Source organism: Poecilia reticulata, chromosome 2 (genome assembly GCF_904066995.2).
Source record: "Poecilia reticulata chromosome 2, P_reticulata-male-v2, whole genome shotgun sequence".
Classification (NCBI taxonomy): Eukaryota; Metazoa; Chordata; class Actinopteri; order Cyprinodontiformes; family Poeciliidae; genus Poecilia; species Poecilia reticulata.
Window position 1 is genome coordinate 43,484,616 of NC_088831.1, and position 27,497 is coordinate 43,512,112.

Genomic DNA, 27,497 nt, shown 5'->3' on the forward strand with positions numbered 1-27,497 from the left:
CACTGCAGAAACTGCTGGATTTTTCCCACTGACTTCAGTTCAAACCGGCCTTTGAGGACGTTTTGTCCCGCTTTAACAGCTGACAATTTAAAGTCATTTTCCGTCATCCACTCAGCCTGCAGGGTAAAATGTAGCTTTGTGGCTCTGATAAACTACAGCTACCAGCAGGGATTTCTCTTAGTTTGCTCTTTTTGTCTGAATCGACACATTTTAAAAGAAAACACAATGAGATCTGACCCAAAGTGGCGGACAATTTAAGAAAAATACTCAATAATTTCACCTGCTGATGTTTAATTTGAGCAACCAAGCCTTTACTTTGTCAGGTTAAACCCTCCAGGAGGAGTAAAAACGACTGAATGAAGAGAAAACTTATAGAAATCTGCATCTTTTTTTTTTACTCTGTGCTGCTTTCCAGAAGATAGAGAGCATTAAGGAGAGCAGGGATAAGTGCTGAACATCTGCTGCAGCAAAACTGAGAGAGGCTGCAGCAGGACGCAGCGCTCCATCAATATCAGATCTTAAATTGGAAAAACGTTTGTGTGTCACGGCGGGGGCCGGAGAAGCGGGGCAGCTTGATGAATGAGCCATCGCCGTGATTGATGGCCAGGAGGGAGCGGTCAGGAGAAACGCTACGCCGCGCCATGTCACTTTCAAGTCGCATGCCTCGCATGAATTTTAGAAAATAAGTTTGGACAAAGTACCCTTGACATGAGCATTTCATTTCAGCCTGTTAGCCTCGGAGCTCTCCGCTAACCTCCGTGATGCTGGTTGGAAACGGCAGTTTGAAATCAGTCGGGGTGTTTTCACACTTCATAGTCTGGTAGATTCACTTCCACTGGAGACCAAAAGATGCAACAACATTTTCAGCTGCTGTGGTTCTTTCTGAACGCAAACCCTTAAGAGGAGCCTGTTCCCCTCCTCGCCTGTGGGGGCGCTGCACCGAGAGCCACTGAAGGAAACAACATGAAAACCTCTGAAGGAGACACAACCTGTGTTTCAGTAAAAATGTGCTAAAATGTTTGTCTGTATTCTGCTAATGTCGAAAAACGTAACTTTGCCATGGCGATGTTTCCATTAAATAAGGAATAAAATCGTGTGAATAAGTTGCAACGTTGATCATGTGAGGTGAAAAAAGTGTTTCCATTGCAGTTTTGTGAAATACATCTATTTCGATACGACTAAAAAAAACAAAACTTTTTATTGAAAAACAGGAGTTTTTTCTGAAATTGCTGCGTTTCCATCAAGAATTTATTTTAATAATTTCAATTTGTGCAGTTATATGGTTAATGGATACGCAGCTAATGAGCCCAACGTCTTTCTTCACGACATGTAAGCACAAGTGTTTACATGTCGATTTTAGCGGTTGTAGGATTTCCCTTTTGTTTTTGGTAAAAGACCACCAGCCATTTCTCCCGTCAGCGCTGGGATAGCATGTTTGTTTTGGTTGCATTTACCCAGAATGCCCTGCGCTGTAGCCCACTTGGAGCGCTCTCTGGCCCGCTTGGTGTTCACATTTGCATTCGAACTGCACCAGAGTTCACTTTAACCAAACAGAGCCCGAGGCTTGTAGGCAGACCAGAGTTAGCATTTTTGGCCCGGTTAGCATTCACACCTCCACAAACGAACCAGACTTTCTAGAAACCTGAATCTGAACTGATCAGGATTGTTGAGGCATCATGGTTCTACATCAGCATTACTTTTACTAAAATATCAAGATGATATTGGAATTTAATTTCTCATTCCACATCTTTATCAGCGTGACAATAATTATACGTGCTACTTCGCATTTGTCTTCACTTACTGCGGCTAGTAATCCGTTCTGTCTGCAGCGAAGGAGGATCAAACCCTGATGGAATAATTATATAAGATAGGAAGCTTAAAAATACAACTTTTTAACTCTAACTGCATGAATGTATGGTTTAACTGTAAACTGCATAACCTGATACTGCAGACTGAGATTTCATTTCCTGGTGACAGGCCTGAATTAATACGTGACAGCTGTGTCAGATGAATGGTTCCAGTGTTAATGTGCACTTTGCGATGAAGTGGTGCTTTTAAACCTCGTGTCGGAGATCAAAATAACCCTTTCTTTGTCTTCCCTACATGCACAAACACATTTATTTTACGTCCTACGTGTTTTTCTTGCATGAAAGCTGCAATGAAAGAGCTACACCTAATAATCCGTCGGCTTAAAAGGCCAAAGCAGTATATTTTCAAAAAGCGGCACAGAAACCAAAAACTGGACAAAGGCCAAGGCCTGAGCTCGTCTCCCTGAACTCCCATTGGACAGTCGTCTTAATGGACAGACAACATTCCACCTCTAAGTGGTTTGACATCTTGCTGCCATAAATAAACTCCAACAGGGATGCTCTATTAGGCTAAACAAGGCTGTGTGTGTCCCTGCGAAGCCAGGAAGCACCCTACTAATGGTTCACTAATGCCTTTATTGGATTACTCCAACATCTCCTATTGCATTATGTCACAACGACGGCATTCTGCAGGATTTGATGGAATGGAGACGGGCTGAGTGTGACTAAAATTACACAAGAACAAGAAACCCCGAAGCAGGCCAACATTAACTCACTTATATCTAATTAAATCTTTCATGTTTCCAGTAGCTGAGATGCAAAAACACAAAATATTAAAAGTATTTTTGGTCTAGTTTCTGGTGCAAATACATTCGTACACTTAGGATAAGACAAAACTAACAAAAACTTTTCAGCAACATATAGAAATCTGTTTTAAGTCAATAATTTATGAGTATTGATGAAAAGAGTGTTAGTTTCGCTTGTTATAAGTGAGACAGTCTGCCAGACATATTTTCTTAGAAAAGGACATTTTTCAGCTTAAAACGTAGAAAAATTGTTCCATCAATTTCATGTTGAAACTTTCAGACACAAAGACAAAGAAAGACAAATTTGTCTTTGTCAGACACAAAGACGAATATAAATTTTGGAGCACAACAGTTGAACTCCTGACCTGTCAGAGTTGATGTGTGGATCATCTTTTTAGTTGAACTGAAACACTCAGAGTTCTGCAGCACATCTACACGCTAAAGTTGTCAAAGTCAAGCTAGCATAACTTACCCATTTCCCTCTCCTTTGTTTTTTTTTTTTTTTATTAAAACTTTACTGACCTTGTTATCTGGTTGTTGTAATGCTGAGAGTTAGTAGTGGAGCACTGAGTCACTTTTTCTTGCATGTGTCACATATAAGATTAAGATTTAGTACGTTAAGTTGACAACTTGACAGCTAAAACCAACGTCGGGCATCGTCAGCGAGCAGCTGTTCTCTCTGCTCATAACGTCACGCTGCAACATGTCTGTTGTATTGGCTTACTTTTCATCTCCTGTAAGTTTTTCCTTCATTAAGAATATGAATTCAATGTTAATACCATTCTCCTGTCTGCAGTTTAACATATCCATGTTTTCTGGGACGCATCCTTAAGCTTGAACAACACGACATTAATAACAGCTTTTGGTTTTTAAACTGGTCAGAGGAGGGAAAAAGAAACACACTGTCCCAACCAATAATGCGTAGTATAAAATTGATTTTCATTAAATCCAGACACTTGTGCATTTGTAAGATAAAGGACTATTATGATTCGGCCATTATTTATATCGCCCTAGAGGTTGCAAATTCGAACCTGCAGACTACGGAAGCAATTACTGTGCAAATAACACAGATGGTGCAACAAACAAAGCACTTAAGAAAATGGTTTTTCCATTAGACAGACACTTTGGTCTCTATAAGGACCCTGGCTTCTGAGGCAACGCGTGTGTGAATGCATTTGAAGATGACCGTCCGCTCTTCGTGACCTTTCCCAGTTTTACTGGATTTTTTTTTTAGCAGGTATTTTAGCTAATTACAACGATGTTACAGTTGGTGCCATAAAAACCAGCGATAATGCTTTGTTTTGGAGTCACACACACACACACACACACACACACACACACACACACACACACACACACCCCCACACACACACACACCTTTTACTGTTCTTGCATTCTTAATGTCCTGCTAATGGATCTTTTGAAAGAGCGGTTCTGCAGACCTCTCACACCCAGAGGAGTTTGTTAGCGGTGCTAATGACAAGGCTGATGCAGGCAGCGGCCGTCTGAATGCGCTCACCTCCCCTGATACGTCTCTGTGGGATAAATAAAACCCGTCTCCACTCACCTCCCTGTATTTATATGATGCCGCCTTCGCCATGGAGGATAAGGGCGCAGAAACGGGAAGAAGCGTGAACCAGAGTTACCAGGTTTTCACAACATTTGGTGAATCTTTAGACAAAATACTGAGGAAAATTCCTTAAAATAGTTTTCATTATGTGAGCTAAAATAGATGTCTGCTACGTTAGCTGAAATAAACCAAACAACTTAAACGTAACTTTTCAGCAAGATAAATAAGCTTGAAGTCAACAATTCCTGAATATTGATGCAAAATGTACAAGTTCACCGTCTTCAAAATGTTTTCGCTTAAAACTGCAGGAAGTAATTTGAATTAAAATGAGTTTTTCCCATATTTGTAAGTATGTAAGAGTGAGCTTATATATATAATATTAACACGAGTTTCGTTAGAGGCCGAGTTCAGATTTATGCAGCTTTACTTGGAGTTTTATGGCTGGAAACTATCAGATCTGGCAACATAGTGAAGAAGATCATTTTTTTTCCCATCTGCAGACGAAGACGGTCGGATGAAAACGCAGCTTTAACTTTCCTAATGCGCAGGAGGGGGACGGGAGCAGCAGCTCAGGGTGTCTGGGTCCAACTGTGGAAAGTTGAAAACGTCACTTCCAGGTCCAGATCGGCTCACTGGAAGGCGTCTCAAATGCCTGATTTTAAACGCTGCATTGATGCTTAATGCAAATAGGAAATAAACAGGTTAGCTGACAGCACAAACCGGAGGCGGCAACAGTTTGGACCAATAGCACCAGCGCTGATTCTGGACAGCTTGAACTCGCTACGCAGCAGGAATATCACCAGCAACTGGATGTTTTAGATAAAATTGTCTTTTTCTTCAGCCTCTTCAGATCCAATCAGCAGATTTTTATCTACAGTATTCATGAGGATCACAGCAGGTCCATCTAAAAACGCTTCCAACTGCCTAATCTCATGGTTCAAACTTAAAATATATATTAATACGCATCAGAAACCGTCTTAGCACAACCGCAGAAGCAAATGTCTGCATTCGCTAATGCCATAGTAGTTATTTCCAATTCGCCAATGTTTTTTAGAAACGCCAGCCAAAAGCGCATCAGGTCTCATTACGCCGAGTTATTTTAGTTTCCCAAGCTGCATCTTTAGAGTATTTTAGAAATGTTCTGTGAAAACATCTGCAGACAGTTGGGTTTCCTGACCGTGGGAGTCACGGTCAGAAAATATGGGAAGCCACGAACACGTTACAGCGATTAGGCATGAAACCACGGCAGTAATGGCCCCATCTTATAAAGACTTTAATTAAATAAATGTAAAAAGATATAGAAAGAATAATGTAAAATAGTCGCCACATTTTCATGGGTAAATGTGTTTTTTCTTGGGTAACAGCAGGTGAATTCAACCCAAATCTGAGTTTTATTTTACACATTTCTGTGTTTTTTTTCACCGCAGTGTGAACGACTTTTTGTACAACCTAACACGCAACGTTTATTTCCTTTTTTTAAAAATTGTCTGGTGGTTGTGTTTTATTTGGGATATTTAAACTGTTTTCCAGTTCAAGTATGGGCCGGCCCCGGTCTTTCTGCATGGAGTCTCCATGTTCTCCCTGTGCATGGTGGGTTTTCTCCAGGTACTCCGGTTTCCTCCCACAGTCCAAAAACATGACTGTCAGGTTAATTGGTCTCTCCAAATTGTCCCTAGGTGTGAGTGAGTGTGTGCATGGTTGTGTGTCTCTGTGTTGCCCTGCGACAGACTGGTGACCTGTCCAGGTGACCCCGCCTCTCGCCCTGAACCTTAGCTGGAGATGAACCAGCACCCTACCAACTCCACTGAGGGACAAGGGTGGAAGGAAGGAAGGAAGGAAGGAAGGAAGGAAGGAAGGAAGGAAGGAAGGAAGGAAGGAAGGAAGGAAGGAAGGAAGGAAGGAAGGAAGGAAGGAAGGAAGGAAGGAAGGAAGGAAGGAAGGAAGGAAGGAACACGTTGCGTGTTAGGATGGATGGAAGGATGGATGGATGGATGGATGGATGGATGGATGGATGGATGGATGGATGGATGGATGGATGGATGGATGGATGGATGGATGGATGGATGGATGGATGGATGGATGGATGGATGGATGGATATCACCAGAGCACCATGTGATTAGATACTTTTTAAGGTAAAAGAATGTGTTGAATTTTTTAAGAAAACCTTGAATTCAAACTCTTTCTTCTTTTTGAACAACCAAACACAAACTGGGCAGAGAGTGAGCTTCCTCCACGAACTCTCACAAAGTCAGAAACCTGGGAGCCTCTACCCGCCCCCGGGGTAATTATGGTTGATTTGAATGATTTTCTGCTCTCACTTTTATTGCCTTTTCCATTGTTTTGACAGTCCAGCCTGCAGCGACATGCAGAGCACAAATCTCTGTGTGTTTTTTTTGAGCGTGGTCAGTGATTACGGAGGCACTACCTTCACAGACTCCGTAAATCACACATGATCTGGCAGCCACTCTGGAAAATAGCTTGTGCTTTTTGCGACCCAAGGCCGTAAGCTTTACCTCATCTCTCGCGTTAATGGCGGAGAGTAAAAGAATTTGGCTTTTACTCAGCAGAGTGAGAAGGAAAGAAGGCGAAAGCTGTGCAAGAAACTGCAGAAAAATGGCTGAAAGCACCTTTCATTTTACAGGAGGGGAAAATCTCCAGTCAGAGAGAACGGCCTGTTCCCAAAAGCAGTTAGCAAGCACAACCTTTAGGTTTCACTGCTTTCTGTTTTAGAGAACAACTCTGTATTTATTATTGCTGGGAATGTTTCAATACAGACACCAAATGCTAAATAAATCTTAAAACATGACTGAAGATTTAAAAATCAACCATATTTCAAACACGTTCATTATTGTTTGAAATTTAAATTCTTGTTAAACTTGCAAAGTGTTTCAAACCATCAAATTTTATTAGATAAAAATAACCTGAGGAAACACAAAACGTCAAACTAAAAACGAGATAAAAGCAGGATGTAGTTAACTCTTTCTAAACAAAATGAATTAGCTAAATGCAGATTTGGGAGCAGCAAAGTCAGAAGTTACTGGTCAGATGTGGAGCTTATAGGAGGATGCAAAAAGCGTAATTACTCAAAAACCAATAGTTGGTTCTGTTGCCAACATTTTCAATTGTAGTAATTTGTCTGCAGTAATTTTAAACTCCCCCTGTGTCGGTCCACGGGCCGCAAATGGCCCTCTGGCCACACTTTGGACACCACTGGTTTCATCGTCTCTGATAAATATGACGCCTCTTACAGAACTCCTCTCATTATCATAACATCTGGATCAGAGCCTCCCTAACGTGTCCTTATTGCCTTAATGTAGCATGGAATAAAACCCCAAAACTCGTCCTCATGGCTACCGACTAATTGGGCACACAGTGGACCTCCTTTCAGCTGCACGATGCTCCGGGAGCACAGAGTTCTGGGAGAACAGATGGGAAAAGAGCAGGAAGACGGAGAAGAGGAAAGTAAGCGCTGCCCCGAGGAGTTGTGCAGACTTCGGTTTGAAGTCGTCCTAAATGCCTGACAGGTGAACAAAAAGAGCAGCAAGGCGACTTCTCCGAACCAGAACCGCGGTCCTGACTCAGGAGGAGACAGAGAGAGAGAGAGAGAGAGAGAGAGAGAGAGAGAGAGAGAGAGAGAGAGAGAGAGAGTTCACCCACCTAAAGAAGTTTGTGGGATCACTTAGCGGCTCGCTGAGCGCTGACTCTGCGTTTTGTGCCTGATGGAGAAGCTCTTTGTTTCCGTCGGTGCGTCACGCTGAGCGTCTTTCAGCCGTCAGAAACAACAAATCGCTCACGCAGCCTGCGGAGAAACAAACTGAGAATAAAATGATGTTTTTAAATGTAAATATTAGCAGATTTGAAATACTTCCTTTGAATAAATTACATTAAACTTTGACAATACAATGCGACATTTTATTTCCTAATATTTTCTTTGTTTAGTGATAAAGATTAATTAATGTAGGAATAACACTTTGTTTTTAATGTGACTTACGCTGCAAAAGCTAGAAATGTTTGGTTTCTAGTGTAAATATATTTGTAAACTTGAAATTAGCTCTCAAGCAACTTTTTAGTCAGATAAATTAGCTTATTTTAGGTCAATAATTCCTCAATATTGATTAAAACCTTTCAGTTCCTCTGGCAGACTTTCAATAATATAAATGCTTAAGGAATTATTGACCTAAGATAAGCTCCTATTTCTCGTTGAAACTAGACTTTTAGGTTAGTTTTGCATTATTTCAAGTGCATCAAGACACTTTCACAAGAAACTAGGCCAAAATACTTGGTATAATTTTGTATTTTTGTAGTGTTCATTTAACTTATTAAAGTTACATCAAATTTACTTTGGAGTTTTTAACAAAAACGGTGAAAATATGATTTGAGCTCACATTTTATTCCCTTATGACAGGCTAAATAAATCACTGCTGCTCATTTTTGGCTGCATAACTTCACTATCCTTTTTATTGCAAGATTTTTTATTTTATTTTAAAACCTAGAAGAAAAGATGTGAAACGGTTGTTCTGTATAAGTGACAACAAACGTCATAGTGGATATTTACCCAAAAATAATTTTTTAAAACGTTGATTTGGCTCTAAAGTTTTATGTAGCTCGAACGCTTATGATGGGACACGACGTAAACAACGTTAAACTAGCTTAGCGTTAGCTTAGCGTTAGCTTAGCGTTAGCTTAGCGTTAGCTTAGCGTTAGCTTAGCATTCTGTGTGAGTAGAAACCCTGTGAGCTGAAACGCGTCACAATGCAGAAACCTTGGAGTTGTTTTTCCTGACTCATTCCTGCCTGATTAGTCCGCGGTCGTTAGCCAACGCTCTCTGTTCCTCAGCGGTGAATATCCATCATCATTTCACAGAGTCCAGATTTCGCCGCTGTGTTCGCTCTAATCCGTCGCAGCAGGTCAGGAGAGGAGAGAGGAGCAGAGGGAGAGTTGAGGGAGAATAATGCCATTTCAGGGTAGGCCTTATTTAATTTACTGCAGGTCGATAGAGGTTCTCCAATTGCCTCTCCCAGATTAATAAGTAACCCACACGCGCTGTCCATCACTGTCCATCTCCCATTAGGCTCCTGAAATGGGGGCCCAAATTGCCTTGCGAGGTTGACTCTGATGGAAAACACACTCTCTCCATCCTTTTCTCTCTCAATTCCCATCCATTCCTCTCCCCCTACTTTTCTCTTTTTTTGTTATCGGGTTTCATTTTTAAGACGCTCTGCAGAGCAACACAGGTGTATTAAAAGAGCGCAGCCATTCATAAACGTCCGGAGGTGATTGGGTTTGCAGTTTTAATCGCCATTCAGACAATTTCTTACCGTCTGAAACGACGATTTGCTCTGGTGAGAGTTTAGCCTCAAATCACCAGAATGTGGGTGATTCACCTGAAAACATGATCTCAGAAAGAAGATTTCAGGGACTTTCCAGAATGAGATATGCTTAAAAAATTATAATAATGCAAATTTTTGACCACAATAAATGTAATAAACATATTTTTGGTCCTTTGGGTGAGAAACATCAAGATGGTAAATGTTCTCCAGTTGTGCCAGAATGTTTTGATAAAACCTGTTAGACTGATAGAATATGAATAAATGTCTGTGGATTCAATAATAAAACAATATTGAGCATTTTTTCACATTTATGTCAAACCAGCTCTGATTTAAAACTTACCGCGCCCCACTGCAGTATTAAAGTTTTTATTTATGCCTGTATTGTACAGAGGGCTGTGTGAAAAGCTTTGGCGATCCAGATTTGGCCCCTGCGCCTCGACTTTGCTCCATAAGGATTAAATTACTAGTCATTAGTTGCCATATTTATTCACTTCTCCGGTTCCCAGTCAAACCAGTGCTTCACAGCAGCGCCTGTTGGGTTGAAACCAGTCATTTCTGGCAACCTGCAGGTCAGGCTGAGAGACTGCAGCAGCTGATGAAATGGGATCGATCCAAAAATCAAAGTTTCACTTACTTTCAGCACACAGATATGGAAGTTTGGATCAATTACCTCAACAATCACAATCCCTGAAACTAATTTATTTCTCAGGTTCCTTGAATGCAGCAGCGAGTTTCTATCTGCCACTTCGACAACCAGGAGTCGGACCTGAAGTTGGTAAACAAAACCCAGCATTAAATCCAGATGGTGTCCTATTTGACTGCATTACTCAGACCTATAAAGGAAATATAATAATGTAATCGCTCCTCTAATACGTTACAAAGAGAAAAGTCACGCTCCTTAAGAGCCGTTGTTGTTTATTGGTGCGTCTTACGTCGCTTATTCAATTCAATTCTGAAAATCATGAAACCGGAAGTCATGGAGTTAGCACTTCCTGTTTAGGGAAGCGCTTCTTTTGCAGTCTACTGTCAACTACGCTACGCACAGACGCGTTGCCATAGCAACCGACGACAACAGCGCCCCCAAACGTATCAGGATTCAAAACCGGAAAAACCACGCAAACATTTCCCGCACAACGATCAGAACATTCAGTCCGTGACGGTTTGATGTTTCCAGGCTTGATGTTCATTTTGTGATTATTAATCAGTGATCGCTGTGGGAGATTAGCTGCCGTTGCTACAAGCTAAGCTAGCTCAGCTAATTTAAACTGATGATTTGAGTTGATGTTTTGGGTCGACTGTCCTTATTTTTTTTAACTGAGCCGAAACACCGAGTTCCACAGCACATCTACATGTTAAGGTTGTCATAGTCAAGCTAGCATAACTGGCCTACTTCGTTATCTAGTTGTTATTTTCACAATTAGTAGCAAAGCTCTGCGTCCGTTTTTCTTCTGGATTTGTTATGTTGACAGCTAAACCCAGTGCTAGTTGTGAGCAGCTGTTTAGCCTCCAGCAGGGCGACGTCACGCTGCACCGTGTCTATAAATAACAGATGGGTTTAAATATTTATTATTCTTACAATAATACTAATCAATAATTATCTAAATGTCTGCACTTTAAACCAGGTAAGTACCCACTGAATTAGCTACCAAGTGATTTGTTGTGTGCGCCAGCGGAGGCCGGACGGGATCTGAGCGGTGATAATGTTTTATCTCCTCGCAGCAGCTGAGCTGCACCAGGATTCACCTTCAGAGCCCGACAGAGACGCAGAGGCAGCAGATAAAGAGCAACACAAGTGGTACAGTAACGCCGTCCTGCAGTAATCTGCGTTTATTTCCTCACTTAAACTGGCCAGAGTCTCTAATCTCCACTGGCTCCACAGGCATCTGTGATATCTGAGCGCCAGGTTGAGGCTTCGTGTGGTCAGACATTCCTGGATGGCTCAGTCTAATTTAAGCATTAAATTCCAGCCACCCGGTGAAAGCAGCCATCTTGGAAAGGTTCAAAGAAAAATCACAAATTACCAAAAATAGTCAATTATTTTTGCATCATGGCTCACAAAAGTTTCCGCACCATGAGGTAAATTAAATCATGACAAATTATCTCAAAGTATAATATTTGACACGTATCCTTTATAATGCAACTGTAAATGATATGTGATGAAAAGGGATGCAAAAAAAAAACAAGTGTGGACTCAAACTAATGATTTGTTCAAGCGTAAAAGATGCTTGAACATTTGTTATGTTCAAGCATAACAAAGATGATTTCCTCTGGTAAGACTTGGTGTGAATTTAGCCTCAAATCACCAAAATGTGGGTGATTCATTTGGTTCTTCTTTTGTAGATTTGTACCTTAGGCTGAAGATCCCTGCATGAATCTTTAGTCGCTCTGGGCAGTTTTCTCGCTCTGCTGCCCCTTCGGGCATTTTATGTTAAGATGCAGAGCAGTTTAACGTAAAATATATAACCTATTTAATTCTTATGCAAAAGCATAACACGCTTACTGCTCAATTCCCCATTGAATGCACAAAGAACTAAAATAAGGACAACTGGCAGAAAAGTTTTATCACTTATATTCACCGAGTTGAATCTTATTCAAAATGACCCAATAATAAGTTTACTAATGTCACACCAAACTAAGCTGCCAGCACTGGTGACGATTCACTCACCTCAGAATGCAAGACGTTTGAAACTGAAACCGACAGCTTGCCCTACTTTCTGATTCATTTGGTCAATAATTAGTTTATTTAGTAGATCTTTCAATATATAAAAAATGAATAAAGTGAGAATGTTTCTACAAAAAAACAAAAGTAGCTTTTTAAGTCTTGAATTCATCTAAAGCCTTAAAATGTTTTTAATTTTAAAATGTTAGCCAGTCCTAAATATGTTAATCACAGGTCTTAATTTTGTTGCGGTACGATTATTTAATCTCAAATTCTTAAAACTCATATTTTCTGTCAGCCAAAAATTTGAGTGACACACAAACAACGTCAACGTCTGGAGGCAGATGAGGCTACCGCTAACCAGCTGCTAATAATATATAATCTGTGATTGTCTGTTGCACATTTCTGTCATGACATAGGTCTTAAATTGCATTCATAAAAAGTCTTATGTTGGTGAAACCTGCAGAAACCCTGAATAATATCTTGGCCTTTCAAGCAGAGCTGCCTCCTGGAGAGTCATTTCGAGCTACATGCAGTTATAAGTGTGTTACATCACTTCTGCGTCATTATACGGCTATAACATTTGTAAGCGTTTGTCTCCAAAGGTCACAGAAGGTCAGCCAAGGGATCTGCTACTCTTTAGGTAATCCTGAAAAATCTCCCCTCTGCCCAGCAACACTCGGCCTGGTCACTGATGTCCTGCAACAGGTTGATTAGCTGACCTGTGATTAGCAGCGCTCATGTGCATGTAGGCCAAGCGACGAATCCTGGGGATATTGAACTCTTAATAAAAACACACACACTGGGGCTCAAATGTCACCATCCTAAGCAGGGCTGTGTCAATACCTCCCTGACCTTTCTCTGTGTTTACCCTTGTAGGACATCAGGCCTGGTGCTTGTATGGCAAATGGAAGGCAAACAGAGCGCCGCGCTGCGCAGGAAGCAGCACCCGCCGCGCTGCGGCAGATAATTCAATCCTTCACATGCGGATACAAGAACCCAACTTGGAACAGATGGGCTTGCTTTTACTTAAAAATAAAAAAACAACAACAAAAATGTTAGCCACTGAAAAATTAAAGATGGTGGCCATTTTTCAAGATGTCAAGTAAGGTTTACTTTTGTTTTCGGTTCCAAATCACATCATTGATCCCACAGAAATTACATTTACTGATGATTTGATTTCTCAAGATGGCTGCCGCTTTCAAAAGAAAAAAAAGTACAAAAACAGGGTATATTTTTTATAAAATGAGAAAAATTATCTGCCATCAAAAAAAGAAAATCAATGTTAAGATTTTCCAATACAAGAAAAAATATCTAAGTAAAATTAACCCACAAATATCTTAAAATATGTGTATTTTACTTAAAATAAGCCAAATAGATTATTTTCTGAACATGTAGAACAATATTCTTAAATTAAGAAAATGCTACTATAATATTTAATAGACTGGCACCATTATTTTTCTTGAGACCAGCAAAGCTGTACTAAAACTTACATTAATATTCTTGATACAAAATGGCCACCGTGTTGTAATGGAGAATATTTGTTTCTGTACTAAAATCAACAGTAGTTTTATCCAGTGGTGGGAACAGCTCGCCAAAAAGTTTCAGGAATCTCATTTCCATTAACGCTAAAATGCTAAACACATAATAAAATTAGCTAATGCTAAGCTAATGCTAACCGTTAAGATGATTGTTGGTCTGTGTCGCATCTTCATCTCCATCCAGTTGGTGGCTGGTGTGAGACTCACAAACAGAAAAGTCCTCAGGTTATGATTTCATACACTATCACTTTAAAAATAGTGTAACATCTTATGGCAACAATTGGTTTAAAAGGCTAAATTTGAAAGGTTTTGCAGTAATATGCTGTTAGCACCAATCAGGTCTCCTGATCAATATTTGGGTTATTTTTCTTCCCGTTTGGAAGCACAGAACAAAGTTTACTGCAGAAAACAGGAAGTGTGAATACGATGGATCTCAGGAAGAGTCAAATCCTGAAGCAAACTTGTAAATTCGGTTGGAAATAAACCCGAATCCCAGAGAGCGAGACGCTGCAGGTGGACAAAGACAGACAGTATGCAGACCGTCTCCATCACAGCGTGTTATCATTATTTATTTATGTTATTTTTAGACGTACCTTCACTGTTCTCTTTGTGTTCCTCTCCGTTTGATCAGGTGCACATTCAGAAATAACCCGGCTGGTTCAGTAAATTATTGTGAAAGTGGTTTTTGTTAATATTTTCCAATAGGTTTTTCATGACCAATCCATATTCACAGAAAGGAACAATGAGCAGATATTTTTATTACATCCAAGCTCTATTAAGCAGAATCCACAGCGTCTTTATTTTCTAAACCTTTTTCTTTTTCTTGTTCTTATTTTGTCACAGAAAATCAAAATCCAGTAAATGCAATTATCTGATATGGTAGCTGGTCGTTTGTTTTAAGTAGCTCCACACTGCAAAGATGACACAATAAAATTAGGCGCAATCAGTTTGAAATGAACATCCTGGACGTGTTTATTCATTAAAAGTCCATAACAATTAAAGCAATCAAGTCAAAAATATTCATTTCTGAGAAAAGGCTCAACTATCAGGTGTTCAGAGGGAGGGAATGGAAAAGCTCTGACAACCAGCTGAAAGTGATAAATGAACATCCTTATCAATATTCAACCTTTAATGCAAATCCACACAAACCTCTTTCATGCATTGTAAATAAATTAGGAAATATAAATGCTGATTTTCACCAAAATGTTCTGCACCAATTATTTAAATCAGCTCGAAATGTATTAGTAACACAAAAATACAGATTACACTGTTGCTTCATAAGGAGTTGCATAACAATAATCATGTCAGTTTATTCATTATTCATATTTCATGAAAAGAAAACTAAAGTATTTGTTCCCCAGTCATGAGTTACCTGCGTCTAGATTACAAATGTGAACAAAACTTTGTCAATAGTTCACCAATGTTGAAAAAACTAAATATTTCAATCACTGCGTTTCCATTAATTAAGAATCAAAATTAAAACAACATATAAATAAGTTTGTTGAGATTATAAGCCACTAAAAACTTACAGCGCCATCATCCTCCAACTACTTCCTGTCTTCTTCTTCTGCTGTTTCTGGCAGTAGCAACATCCTGTTGTTGATCATGTGACTCGTGATTAAAAGTTTTTCCATCGCAGTTTTGCAAAACAAACCAATTTTGTTACAGCTGAAAAACGACGTCATGCTGGCGCCAAAACTCTATCGGAAATTTTTTTTTTTTCAAAATCGCCATTTTCATTAAGCAAATTTATTTTCAAAATGTCAAATTACAAAATTATATGGTGAATGGAAACGCAGCTAGTGAAACTTTTGTGGACGTTTTATTCACAAAATGAAAACTTGAACAATTAAAGTGGATCTATTATGCAAAATTCACGTTTTCACATTACTCTACCCGTTACCTAGCAACCCCAGCCGAGTTCCGCCGTTACCTAGCAACCCAAGCAGAGCTCCAGTATCTTTAGTCAGCTGGTTTTAGTGGCTGCTGGAAATGACAAGTGTTTTGATGATGACTTACCATCCTGAAACTACTTGCTGCATTCTTGTTGGTTGTGCAGAAGGCTCCACTAATACTTTTCAAACGTACACGGATGTATAATTGAACATCCGTTTGCAGCCAGTTTCATGTGCGAGTGTAAACGTCGAGGTAGAGGACGTGGCCAGCAGCAGATCATTTGGATTTAAAGCAACAAGGCACCCTAAAACAGCTAAAGTTTAATTATCTAAAAACGATTCTGAGCAAAAACCAAAATGAACGTGTTTTGTATAGACCAGAGATCTACGATAATGACCTTTGTGTGCATTTGCAATCTTAATCTGCTGCAGTGGTTGTGTTGCCTCCGAGTGGAAAACCTGCTAGCTGAGGTGCTGCTGTTCTCATGCTAAGCGCCTGATCAGTCAGCAACAGAAATAAAACATGTGACCTTGTTTCCCCCTTTCAGGACATTCACTGTGTAACCTGCAGGATCTGCGCTTCTGCTGCCGAATTACTGATTCCTCTACAGACGAAGGTCACGAAGACGGATCGCTTCCGTCTTTCCTGTTGACGAGTTTAGAAAGCGTAATCATTACTTTTATGACAGATTAAAGCTTTGATTACAAAGTAAATTATAGAGACGCTCGATTTAATTTGGGATTTTAACCTGAGACGTTTTTTTGCCAAAGTATTTCTTTGCTGTGACTATTTCTGTGTTTCAGTGTGATAATTGTTTAATCCTCAAAGACTTCAGAGCTCCTTTGATTCACTGTGAGTAACTGAGAGGCGGAGTCAAACCTGCAACACATTACAACACATATACAGCATCTGGGTCAAAAATAAACAACTAAATTATGAGAATAAGGTGGTAATATTAAGGGAATAAACTCAGAATATTCTGAGAATAAAGCTGAAATACAGACAAGTCAATGTTTTGATAATAAATTCATAATATTACTGGAATTCAGTCGGAATAATATGAGAATAAAGACCCGATATTGTGACTTTATTGTCTTAATTTGGTTATTTTTATTTTCTCAGCGTGTCCCTAATGCTCTGTGGTTCAGTTAGAACGTTTCACTGAAACAAAATAAACAGCACTAGTTGTTTTATTTGTCAGTAAATAGCCACCATCAAGCCTTTAAGACCGTGTGAAACCACTGAACCGTAAAACTAACAGCAAAAAACATCCCAGATGCTTTTTAGATTCCTCTTTGTTTTGGAGCGCTGTAAAAAATAAATAAAAAAAAGAGAGAGTTTTACTGCAAAACTTTTTAGCGTTCATCCATTTGACTCCATGCTGTTCCTCTGCTGCTTCCCCAGGCCTCCATTACAAAGAGTTTGATTGGAAACAGCGAATGAAATAACAAGATTAAGTGTTTCCAGCGGTTCAACATATTTTAAGAGAACAAAAACTATTGTGCTGGCTGCTGCTTCGTCTCTCTATGTGGCGTCGTTAAGATGGTGAAGATTAAAGCTGTGTGGGATTAATGGACACCCTGCGCTGCAGAGCAGAGCCGGTCCGGCTGCACAGGATCACAGGTAATGAAGAAGCAGCTTGAAATATGACTTCATGCCGGGCCGGGCTGATGAATTAGGAGAGCAGGAGTGGTCACTGCTGGCACTTCGCCCCGGACGAAACGACTCCAACACCGACTCCCTGACCCACATAAACCAGAACCTCCCGCTGCACGGAGACATTCTGCTCAGGAAAACACTTCAGTCTCAATCAGGTTTGGTAACACAAACTTCCCACAAGTCTGAACCGGACGTGAGCCGCGCCATCTTGGTAGGCAAGACGGCGCAGAGCTTAGCGGACCCAAGGCTTCCAGACCAACAAAAAGGAAACGTGTGAAGAGAAAATGTGTGCAGTCGGGATCGACCCGAATCAAGAGGGAGAAGGAAAACATGTGGACAAGCTGCCTCCGATCTCAGACTGCGAACATGAAGAGTTCGTCCAACATGAAGAGTTCGTCCAACATGGAGGAGCGTCACAACATGGAGGAGCGTCACAACATGGAGGAGCGTCACAACATGGAGGAGCGTCACAACATGGAGGAGCTTCACAACATGGAGGAGCTTCACAACATGGAGGAGCGTCACAACATGGAGGAGCTTCACAACATGGAGGAGCTTCACAACATGGAGGAGCTTCACAACATGGAGGAGCGTCACAACATGGAGGAGCTTCACAACATGGAGGAGCTTCACAACATGGAGGAGCTTCACAACATGGAGGAGCGTCACAACATGGAGGAGCGTCACAACATGGAGGAGCGTCACAACATGGAGGAGCTTCACAACATGGAGGAGCTTCACAACATGGAGGAGCTTCACAACATGGAGGAGCTTCACAACATGGAGCTTCACAAAATGGAGGAGCTTCACAACATGGAGGAGCTTCACAACATGGAGGAGCGTCACAACATGGAGGAGCTTCACAACATGGAGGAGCGTCACAACATGGAGGAGCGTCACAACATGGAGGAGCTTCACAACATGGAGGAGCGTCACAACATGGAGGAGCGTCACAACATGGAGGAGCTTCACAACATGGAGGAGCGTCACAACATGGAGGAGCTTCACAACATGGAGGAGCTTCACAACATGGAGGAGCTTCACAACATGGAGGAGCGTCACAACATGGAGGAGCTTCACAACATGGAGGAGCTTCACAACATGGAGGAGCGTCACAACATGGAGGAGCTTCACAACATGGAGGAGCTTCACAACATGGAGGAGCTTCACAACATAGAGGAGCTTCACAACATAGAGGAGCTTCACAACATAGAGGAGCTTCACAACATGGAGGAGCGTCACAACATGGAGGAGCTTCACAACATGGAGGAGCTTCACAACATAGAGGAGCTTCACAACAGAGGAGCTTCACAACATAGAGGAGCTTCACAACATGGAGGAGCGTCACAACATGGAGGAGCTTCACAACATGGAGGAGCGTCACAACATGGAGGAGCTTCACAACATGGAGGAGCGTCACAACATGGAGGAGCTTCACAACATGGAGGAGCTTCACAACATGGAGGAGCTTCACAACATAGAGGAGCTTCACAACATGGAGGAGCTTCACAACATGGAGGGAGAGGGAGCGCATGTAGTAACAAACATTTTTTAACATTTCCTAGAAAAAAACAGACATTTCTGAATTCAAAAAGGGGAAAATTTGCTAGAAAAAAAATCTAATTTTGAGATCAATATCAAATTATATTTCTAAATTTGAAAAATTAGTTTGTGAAAGCTCAAATTTTGAGTTTAAATGTTGACATTTGCAAGAAATAATCAGAAGTTTTTAACCTAAGAAATTGTCTAGCAAAAACCTTGAATTTGAAAAGTAGAAAGTTTGCTAGAAAAAACTCCAAAATTTTGAGATTAATCTAAGAAATTTGAGAAGATAATTACATTTATGAGTTTGAAAAGTCAAACATTTTGAGACTAACCTCAAATTTTCCAGAAAAATCTTTGGTAATTTCTAATAAGCAAATTAATTGTAATTTTATACTTTTGAAAACTTTCAGAGTTTTGAAATGAGAACCCAGAAACGTAAAGTTTTTTCTAGAAAATTTGAGATTTTTGACGTGAATAAACTCTTTAAAAAAAAAATAAAATCTATCTATAACGGCCCTAAAATGCCGTCGTAATATTCTGCACATTATTTTTGCAAATGTTTCATTTTTCTTCATTTTAAAAACAGAACAGTAGAAATGTGTAGATTTAAGACGGAAGGTGCACAACCAAATATTTATTTATTAATTAGCATAAAATTATGATTAAACTCCATGCCTAAATTTTCTCCAATTTAAATCGTGGACTACTTTGAATTGGCGTTTTGTAAAATTCCACTAAAAATACTGTATATTGAAGTTTATGGTTGAAATGTAAAAAAAAAAAAACGTGTAAAAGTTTCATTGATATGAATACTTTTGCAGCAGTTCGTCTCAAGCATCAGTTTTGAAACTGTAACATCAACTCTTCGTTTTTAGCGTTAAACAATGAAGCCATCTCCTCAGAAGAAAGCATATTTCATTATTCCCGTTAAATGATGGATCCTCCAGTGCAGCTCTGAACGACCCGCTGTGAGCTCAAGTATTTCCAGGAAAATGTAAAAATGTCCTGATTACTGAATCTGTTTGACTAAACAATCAGGGTTTATTTTTTATCATAAAATAAGGAGCGCGCTCCAGTTCACTGCAGATAAAAAAAAAACAAAACGGCTCTCGGTGTGAAATGATTTTAAACCTAAATCAACAAAACCCTTCAACGGTTTGGCGTCTGAGACGTAAACGAGCTAAACGTTGGTGGTGATGTCTGGATATGTCTCTTTGATAAACATATTGTTTCATTAAAAGAGTCCAAACCCTGAAACGACCCGTCAGGTAAAAGGTTCTGACCCGATCCGACCAGAGCTTCTGGTTCAGGTTATAAATCTAAACTTAATCTGGTCGATTGCCGATTTCGGTCTTTGAATTTCTGATTCATCTGGAGGAAATTTAGATGCAAATAAACATTGTTTACTGTTAAGAACATAATAAAATGTAACGGCGTCGTAATGTTGCACATTTGTGTTTTCTTTGTTATTTTATGTTTAAATATTTATCTCTGCGGCTGATTGATGCTTTTTTATGGCAAATACAGTAAATTCAGAGATTTTTCCTTTTCTTCAAAACGTTTGTCATCACGCTGCATGTTCATTTTAAACCATTAATGAATTAAATAAATAATTGTGAAATAAATTCTCTCCTGGATAAGAGGTCGTGGAGTTCAAAGGTCACGTGGTGACACAGAAATTTAAGGTTGTTTGATTGTTTAGATGCTAAACGACGGCGACCCGAGTCTGGAGCCCTGAGGAACCCCAAAAACATCTTTTCTTTACAAACTAATCTTTTTTAGTTTGTTTGTAATCTAAATTAATACTGAGTTAAAGGTCATCAATTTAGCATGGAAGATGAAACGGCAGCAGGTGAATTTCTATATTAGAGATATTGATCCACATGTTTGGTGAGTATTGATGATTTTGATGACGGCGCTCATCAAAATGTAACGTTTGTTTTTATTCGTTATTATGATGGAAGGAACTTCAAACTGCTTTACATTTGAAATGCGTCACAAATAAACCTGGTTGGTTGATTGATTCTTTTCTTTTTGTTGTTACTGACAGCTTCTGCACTGCAAAATCAGAAAATCTTATCAAGTAATTTTGGTAAATTTTGAGCAAATTTAAAATCTTGTTTAACTCAATAATTCCTTAATATTCATGAAAAACTATTGGTAGGTAAATTAACTTATAAGATGGCGAATTTTCTTGTTTGAAGTGAAATAATCAGCCAGTGGAACTACAACAATTTTTTCATCAACATTAGAGAATCACTTTCTTAAAACAAACTCCTATTTCTTGCTGAAAAGTTCATTGTAAATCAGTTTTGTCGTATCTCAAGTGCCCTTACATATTTTTCACTAAACTGGACCAAAAGGTACTTTGTGTTTTTGCAGTGTATTTCATGTTTGTGAAGCAGAAGCAGCATTTAGTGGCTACATGCTCCATTACATGTGAGGACCGTTCATGATGGCTCTCCTCATGCTGAGCGCGGTGTAGTCAACATCGGCTGCAGAGCTTCTTCCACACAGGAAAACTTTGCTGTCTGGATAAAAACGAATCTACTGGAAATGTAAGTGAGTGTGAGCAAAAATGGCAAAGCAGCAGGCGAGAAGCAGCTTCTGCTTTAGCTTCATTTCCATTCATAGCCGGATGATTCCAGGGAAACATGGAGCGAACGTGTTTATGCAGCTTCCAAAAGCCTGTTTTTAAAATTCAGATTACACTCACTGGATCTTTGAAAGTCAAATTGTTTTGAATGTGGAAAAACCCAAAAGAGAATATTTATTTTTCTGTATTAAATATGCAAACAGATGTTGATGTCAGTCGTAAATATCAATATTTTCTCATTCCGGTTGCCGTTTGTGTTTAGCAAAGCATATTCAACAGCTGGATTTTACCGTTTTAACTGTTATTCTTTTGATTCTCTCCGTCGTTGCTGCAGAAAACAACCCTGACTTGACAAAAACACTGAGATGTAAAGCGCCTAAAGCATCAAATCGATGCGGAAAGTAAAGATTTCAGAGTCTGTTCCAATGCAGTCAAACAGAAACATCATCAATGTGAGCATCCAGTCCAATTAGCATGAAAGCAGAGGCAGCGTTACAGTCAGGAAAACAGTGTGAATGTCAGCGTCAGAATAAATCTGAATAAATCAGGAGTTTATCGTGTGTAAAACTGTAAAGTAGCTCATCATTGTAAAGCTCGTACGGCAAGCTGTCACTGTCAATCATCCCGTGCAAACGCAGCATCCGGGAGCTTCGTTTCCACCAGTTACTGTGCCGAACGCGCGTTTGCAAAATTAAAATATGAACATGTAATTAGACACATCTTCAACTTATTGGTTTTATGAACATTGGGCTCATTTTTCTCATATACAGCAGCACCAAGGAGGATTTTACACATTTAACTTCAGAAATGGCTAATAAAGTAATTTAAATAAAATGTAATGAAGGAAGAAATTATTTGTCCTCCGGTTCTGAACCACCGTCGTATTTTTTTATTTTTTGACAGGGTTTATTATATTTTTTTTATTTTAAAAGTCCTGGCATTTATTAATAAAGACCCACAGCACCATAGACTCTCCACTGTACTTTATATAAATAATGTTCTTTTTCCACATATTCATATTTTATTGTTCAGCTACAGGCTGGATAACCTCATTGCAAAAAGGTTTTTGTTTTTTGATCGCTTTAGAGATGATGGGCAGTAAAAGTTAACTAGCTGCATGCTAGCACCTAGTTAGCGGTAGCTTCAACTGGAATGTAACGAAGATGACTGCGTACAACTTGGCAAGACAAAGAAATAGATAGATTAGATGACAAAATTTAAGACCTGTGATTCACGTATCAAAGGCCGACTTACGTTTTTAAAATGAATTTAAGACATTTTAAGACCATATTTTAGATTTTAAGACCTTATTTCAGAAGCAAGAAACAGTCTTGAGTTCATTCAAGACTTTTTAAGGCCTTATTTTAGAAACATTAAGACTTTTTAAGGTTGCATGGAGACCCTGAAAAAGTCTGAAACTATTTTGTTAAAAAAGCCAACAGAGTGACTTTGGTTACCAAAAACCAAACAACTAATGAGAAGAAAAGTCTTCAAACTGAGCTATAAGAGACATAAACCACCTTACGTCACATTTAACCTCTGCTGTTCTTTGTAATTGTGTTCAGATTAAACTTTAAATGAAAAAATCTCCACATTTTGAGCCATTTCCATTAAACGTCAACATGCATGATCACATGACATGAGAAAAGGTCGCGTGTCAAAGCTCGTCTAACCTCCTCCATGTGTTTGTGCGGTTTGCCTTCGCTCCAGCCTTCGTCTGCGTCGCCGCCGTCAGATCCTGGCGCCCTTCACGCCCGAGAAGAGAAAAAGCACATGTTAAGTCACTGCGATCATGTAGTGGAGTGCAACTCGCTCCTCTGAGAGTTCTTTCTGCCTCTATTTTAAATGATGTTAATGCAAATCAAGTGGGAGTGGAGGACTAAGTGCACAAGTGTGAGATGAATATCAATCGCTCCCTTTCAACATAAAACCTTCTCTTCTGTTTCACCCAGTTCGGCGATGGCGTCTGCAGCCAGTGAACCGGCAAACGTGAGGATAAGAGACCAGATCCAGGTTAGAATCCGAGTCAGTTTGAAGGTTCTGCTAGAGTTAATCTGTCAAATTCAAATTAGTCTTAATGAGGCTGAAACAACGCATCCATGAAGTTACACTAAATGATTTGTGAACAGTTTAAAGCTACCAGAGAAAACGACTTTGCTGTGTAGAGAGTCGCTGCAGAACATTTCGCTGAGTTTGCGCCTTAGAATCAGACCTTTGTTCCACTCGACTCCCTGTGCAGCTGATGGATGGGTATGAATGGCTCCAAAGAGAGTTGTCCCTCTTAAATGCTTAATTCTAAATACACTAAGGTGATGCGTTATATTGCTTCCACTCCGGTATGAACAGAGGTTGATGCTTTCCTTAATATAACTCGTCCAGTGAAATCTCCAGGGCTCACCAAGCCAGAGGGGCTTAGAGACTTTTTACCTATTTACTGTCCACATGACGTCTCCAGTCTGTCTTAAACTACTGCTCAGCACTTCTGGAGGATAACTAGCTTACAGTGGACCCAAAAAGCATTCGCAACAGTTTTTACACATTTTCTTACCTGCAGGTTTCACCAACTCAAATTTAAGACTTTTTAAGCCCTTTACAAATTAATTTTAAGACTTGGATCATGATAGAGGAGTAAAAATAGATAGACAAAGACGAAATGTGCAGGTTAGTCTTTCGGGGATTCTGCAGGTTATACCAACTCAAATTTAAGACTTTTTAAGACCATTAATTTTATATCTGTATCACAACAGAAATGCACAAACAACAGACAGATGATTGAAAGCGATTGCGTCGGATGGTAATAGCCAGGTTAGTGTTTCAGGGATTCTGCAAGTTTCACCAACTCAAATTTAATTCTTTAAAGATCATTTTAAGACCATTACAAAATAAAATTTAAGACCAGCATCACAATAAAAATTTACAAACTACAAATGGACAACTGAGCGAAATTGCGTAAAATGATAATGTTTCAGGGATTACCCAGTCTTCGCAAATTTAAATTTAAGACTTTTTAAGACTATTACAAATGAAATTTAAGACCTGCATCATGATAGAAATGTAAGATAGAAGATCCAAAGGAATTGTGTTGGTTAGCATTTCAGGGATTCTGAAGATTACACCAACTCCAATTCAAGACGACTTTTAAGACCATTACAAAAAAAAATTAAGACCTGTATCACAACAGACATGTGGAACTTACAAAGTTATACTGTCAGGGTGTGGCATGTTACTTTTTGAGAAATCAGTGTCTCTTTATTGGGAAATCACAAATAAATTATATGGTTTGGCAAAAGAAGTCAAACATTATCCACCCAAATGCCAATAAAAGCTAGCTGCCCATATTAGCAGCTAGTTGCCGATAGCCCCAACTGCCTTGCGTCACAGCACTCAGTGAATCAAATTTAAGACTTTTTAATACCTGTATAATGACAGAAAGGTCCAGCCAACTGGCAATAAATTTGCTGCTACCCATAATGGATGTATACAAGCTAGCTAGCTTCAGCATATTAACAGCTAGTTACTGGTAGACACAACTGCCTTAAGTCACAAAATGCAGTGGAGGGAGTCTCAATGTTTTGCATAACAGAAAAGTCTCGCAAGAACAAAGTAAGATACATAGAATATATAAGATTAAATAGTCCTGCCACCATAAAATGTAAAAAATGTAAGACATTTTCAGGCCTTAATTTTAGATACATGAATTAAAGACTTTTTAAGGATGCACAGACACTCTGGTTATGTTACAGATTTATTCCAAATACATGGAGTCAATTTTCAGAGAACACTTTCTAGATGTAATGCTCATGCATTACAAGGAGTACGCATCATTTTAAAATGTAAATACTGTATTTAATGCCTAAATTGTGATGATAGTAAACATAATGACATTCATGTCTTTTATTACAATTGCTGGGATAAAATTCCACTTCATGTAATCCACATTCATCATGAAATGTTTATTTACGACCAAACTCTTCAAACCATGAATACGTCCAACTCCACCTTATTGTACTGTCAACACAAGAAAATGCAGCAAAGGTTGATCGTAAGAGAAGCTTCTGGAAAAAAGGGCCATAAATGCAGCTTCTCTTTTCTGCAAAGTCTCTAGTATTGATTAAATTATCTGTTCTCTTATCTAGAGTGAGATAACAATCAGATTCATTTCTAAACATCTGCTGCTGATTTAATTGCTTCTGTTGCCTTTCTGAAGCACACACCAGTTAAACAACAGAGGAAGAACTCAATATTTCCCTCCAGATAGTGGAAACGCAGCAGAATGATGTTAATACTTATATTATTGAGTGTGGGCTTCATCAACCAGACCAGGTGGTTGCAGCATTTTCCTGTTGAATCTGTGGTTTGCATCATTCATGTGTTTGCAGCGTGTTTCACCATTTCCTGTGAGCGTTTACCTGTCAGCCACTACTGAATATTGATAATTATCCGACAAAATGATGATGATTCCCTTCACTGCTGCTTGTGTTTTTTATGAGTTCCACTGGAAAACAAACTCTCTCTCTCTCACATTGGTTGTGTTTCAATTGGAAAATAATTTCACTTAATGGAAAAACGTTAATTAAAAAAAAAAATTATAAAAAGTTTTGGTGCTAAAATGAAGTAGTTTATTTTGCTAAAACTGAAACAAACACTTTTCACAACACAAATCTTATGATCAACACCTGGATGTTACTACTGGCAGAAACCATGAAGAAGAAGAAGACAGGAAGTAACAGAGGATGATGGAGTGGAACATTTTTAACAGCTTGTTGCATGAACAAACGTTCTCATTTCTTGTTCAATGGAAACATACCAACTAGAAACAACCAATCAGAGCGAGGAGGCGGGTCTTAGCGCTCTCAATCAGCATCTCATGCTCGCTGCAGCTACTTGTCGTGAATGCTATGGCTAGTTAGCATTGCCACCTATGACAGTTTTCCTGATTCTCCACCATTATCACATTTTGCAGTGAGTACATGAGGATGATTGACCGCGCTAAGACCCACCTCCTGCCTCTGATTGGTTGTTTTTCTATAATATCTTAAAAGGAGATCAATCTTTTTACAGATTATCTGTCTCAAAATTAAACCGTCACGACACGGCAACAATTTTAACAAATTTGATCAAAGTTACACTTTTAAATATTTACGTTCGAGCATCTTGCTAATTCATCTTCCAGAGTGTTGAGGTTTGGCCAGCGCTCGAAGTCGATCGCCGACACGGAGCAGTCGGAGCAGAAGGAAATGCAAGTTCTGGCTCGGTTTTAGAACAAGCCATGCATGAAATAGAAAGCACTTTCCAGTCAGAAACAGCAGAGCGATCCATGAAATTGATGTCTGTGTTAACTTGGCTCTCACAACCGCATGATCTGCGGTGTGTAATTAAACTTCAGCTAACGAGTCACGTCACTAATTATACACGGTAGTGGACAGGTTGCTTTGCCCTGCAGCTTGTTGCTGGCTGTAAAGAAATCCACATTTCCTGAAGATAAAAACTTATTCTCATTTCAAATGTACCATCGTTTTAGAGATCAATAACTACAGGCAACTGCAAAATAAGCACTAAAGCCGTTTCTGGAGTTACAGACAAATCTATAAGTGGTGTTGATAAAAGCAAACGCAGTGAAAGGAAAGAGAGAAAGCTGAAAACAATCAAACACAAACTTCCCCTGGGATCAATTAGCCGTCACATATTCCAGCCGAGCCGCAGCACAAAGAGCAGGAAAAAAAAAAACGCCCAACAAGACTTCAGTAGTCGGGATAATTAAGGTCATTGTGTCGTCAAGCAGTTCGCAGTGGGGTAAGGCAAGTGGAAGGGAAATGAGGAGCAGTTATCCACTTCATATAGGAAAAGCTACAGAGTCGTCTGAAGAAAAGAGCAGAACAAAGTGCAGGTGAAACGTATCTGTGCGCTGCTGCAGGTAGAAACGGAAAAAAGGAGCAAAATTCTGACAAAAAACCTTTTCATTTCTGTTTGAAAGGTCAAAAACACTCAAAGTTTTATATAAATCGCGGAAATTTTTGAGAAAAAATGTGGAAATTTCTGAGTTTGGAAAGTTAAATATTTTACTTTTCAAGCTCAGAAAATGTCCA

General features: G+C 39.4%; 2 long non-coding RNA genes across 7 annotated transcripts in view; one reads left to right on the forward strand and one right to left on the reverse strand.

Moving 5' to 3' along the window:
• LOC103461821 (uncharacterized) overlaps positions 1–27,497 on the reverse strand; it is a 114,474-nt gene that overhangs the window by 76,069 nt on the left and 10,908 nt on the right. The window contains exons 3-4 of one of the 2 annotated variants that reach the window (XR_014086683.1): positions 23,085–23,157; positions 7,843–7,984 (exon numbers count right to left, since the gene is read on the reverse strand). This is a non-coding gene — a long non-coding RNA (uncharacterized LOC103461821). Of the gene's footprint in view, positions 1–7,842; positions 8,000–23,084; positions 23,158–27,497 lie in introns of both variants that reach the window. The other variant, XR_014086685.1, reaches the window with a different exon arrangement.
• Positions 10,461–27,497, forward strand: part of LOC145550887 (uncharacterized) — a 31,771-nt gene continuing 14,734 nt past the window's right edge. For 2 of the 5 annotated variants that reach the window (XR_014086690.1, XR_014086692.1), the window contains exons 1-3: positions 10,463–11,137; positions 11,235–11,310; positions 23,364–23,424. This is a non-coding gene — a long non-coding RNA (uncharacterized LOC145550887). Of the gene's footprint in view, positions 11,138–11,234; positions 11,311–11,394; positions 11,592–13,053; positions 13,280–16,158; positions 16,325–23,363; positions 23,425–27,497 lie in introns of those variants that run through there. The other 3 variants (XR_014086691.1, XR_014086689.1, XR_014086688.1) reach the window with 3 other exon arrangements.